This window comes from Odontomachus brunneus, unplaced genomic scaffold (assembly GCF_010583005.1).
Source record: "Odontomachus brunneus isolate Ranch 3 - 2012 unplaced genomic scaffold, Obru_v1 Obru_scaffold_204, whole genome shotgun sequence".
In the NCBI taxonomy this organism is placed as follows: Eukaryota; Metazoa; Arthropoda; class Insecta; order Hymenoptera; family Formicidae; genus Odontomachus; species Odontomachus brunneus.
In genome coordinates, this window is record NW_022639654.1 from 326,934 (window position 1) to 329,581 (window position 2,648).

The 2,648-nt window shown below is 49.0% G+C and overlaps 1 protein-coding gene and 1 non-coding gene across 3 annotated transcripts in view; one reads left to right on the forward strand and one right to left on the reverse strand.

Moving 5' to 3' along the window:
• LOC116852173 overlaps window positions 1-2,648 on the reverse strand; it is a 292,000-nt gene that overhangs the window by 212,714 nt on the left and 76,638 nt on the right. The gene's annotated exons all lie outside the window — the stretch shown is intronic.
• Window positions 739-811, forward strand: Trnaa-ggc. Its single transcript has one exon. It is a non-coding gene; the product is annotated as a tRNA-Ala (tRNA).

Genomic DNA, 2,648 nt, shown 5'->3' on the forward strand with positions numbered 1-2,648 from the left:
GGCAAAAAACTGGGACAGTCGATTTTCACAAGCTTCTCTTGAGGCGAATTTTTCACCAGCAAAATCATTCGCCATAGACAGGAACAGGTGGTAATCACTTGGTGCCAGGTCCGGACTATAAGGTGGGTGCATTAAAACCTCCCAACCAAGCTCCTGGAGCTTCTGGCGAGTCACTATCGATGTGTGTGACTGGTGCGTTGTCCTGATGGAACACAATTCCTCTCCTATTGGCCAAAGCTGGCTGCTTCTGGGCGATTGATTCCTTCAGACGGTCCAATTGTTGACAGCACAGGTCCGAATTAAGAGTTTGGCAGTAGGGAAGCAGCTCATAGTGGATGATTCCCTGCCAATCCCACCAAACACAGCAAAGCCTTCCTGACCGTCAATCCTGGCTTGGCCACCGTTTGCGTCGGCTCACCGCGTTTCGACCACGACCGTTTTCGCTTGACGTTGTCGTAAGTGACCCACTTTTCATCACCAGTCACCATCCGCTGCAGAAATGGGTCGATTTTGTTGCGACTCAACAGCGATTCGCAGATGGAAATTCGGTCCATGAGGTTTTTTTGCGTTAACTCGTGTGGCACGATGTACTTTGAGAGACTGACAGCTGTACCATTTGGTACAGTAACATTGTTTCTCTCTGTAGTCGCCGTGCGCTTGGGATCGCGCCAGAGATGTCGCTTCCGAACGGCATCTCTGAGCGTTATCTAGGAAGAGGAGAGTGTCGTGAGCGTGGAGCGTCAGGTAGCTCAGTGGTTTAGAGCAGTCGCCCGGCAAGCGAAAGACCCGGGTTCGAGTCCCGGCCTAGCAAGACCGCGCTCTCGATATTTTTCTCTTTCTGGAACGAAAAAGATACGCAGATCTCGAACGCACGGCGTCCCGCCGCCACCTAGTATGCCCTCCTCCTTCTATGCTCCTCCTTGTATGCGACTGTGACTGAGTTCTTGTGTACCAGCGAGCGTGGCTCGCGTGACAAGTTGCGTATGCAACGAAAGCTAAGTCCCGCAGGGACTTGAGAGCGAGTGGAGCTCGCGTGCTTGAATCGCGTATGCGACGGAGTCTAAGTCTAACATTGACTTGGAGGCGAGCGTGGCTCGTGTTCCTGATGTCGCCGATGCGACAAAGACTAAGGTTCGTAGGGACTTAGTCGCGAGAGTGGAGTTCACGTGTGGAGTCGCGTATGCGACGGCGTATAAGTCTCGCGTCGACTTATACGTGACCGTGACTTGCGTCGATAATGCCGCGTGTGCGACTAATGCTAAGTCTCGTTGAGACTTGGAAGCTAGGGGTCAACTCGCGTGTTGAGTCGCGGATGCGACGACGTATAAGTCTTGAGTCGACTTACCAGCGAACTTGGTTCGCGTGAGTGCTGCGCCTCTGGCAGCGACTAAGTCCTACGTAGACTTAGTAACGAACGTGGTTCGCGTGAGCGCTGCGTCCCTGGCAACGGAGCAATAGCAAGCGTAGCTCGCGTAAAAGCTGCTGCGTCCCTGGCAGCGGAGCAATAGCGAGCGTGGCTCGCGTGAGAGCTGCTGCGTCCCTCGCAGCGGAGTTCTCGAAGAGAACTAAGACTCGTGCGGAGTCGTGAGCCCGACAGTACCGCGTTCTGTCGAACTGATGGCACGATATCTGCAATACGTGAGATATCGTAAAGGGAAGCTCCCACCGCGGTGGAGGCTTCGAGGTAATCCGAATAGTCGCGCGAATCCTTTTCGTATATGCCGATCGTATCGAGAAGATGGAGATCTGAGGAGTTACCTAAATACTTCGTACCAAAAAAGCCAACGTGTCTCAGACATTCTAAATGCAATGGAGTTTAATGCAGAAGCGCAACAGAATATCTCTTAGAGGCAATGACCCAACGTGCACACGCACTCAAGAAGGCCTCGAATGGTCTCGCGCGGCGCCTTATATAGGCGCCTAAGCAAAATTTGACCGCGAACAACGGCTCCGGCTGACGCTGTCGCCGCGTCGCGGTGACGGTGCGAACTGACGGCGGGAGGCCGGCGACTGCGAGTCGAGCGGCGCCTGGGGCCCGGCCGCCCGCCGTACACGCTCCGTATGGACGTACACGTTCCGTCCGGAACAATGTTCAAACAAAGAATGAATACACAATGTATCGGCCAGTTATTATTGAAAATGCATTATAAATTTAGTTTATATTTTAAAAGAAAATTGTTAGCATTCATAGAAATTTAATCGCTATTAGGACAAGAAATATTGCTAAAATATGCGTTTTTCTTGAAATATGTAATAATAGACAACAATATCTTTGTATTACCCCTTTATAAGTATTTATAAGTTAATTTCTTTAATAAATAATTTTATGCATTACGATAACTTGTTAATCTGTAAAATCTCTCTATGCAAATAAAAAACGTGACAATATTTCGAAATGTATTGTTCCATTTGTATATTTATATTGAATTCTCATTTCCATTATGTATACATGTGTATAGGTTGTGTATGTATGTATATGTGTGTATGTGTATATATATATGTTTATATCGAATTAACATTTCTATTATATTCATATTTACACACACACACACACACACATGCACCGCACGCACGCACGTACGCACACACACACACACACACACACACACACACACACACACACACACACACACACACACACACACACA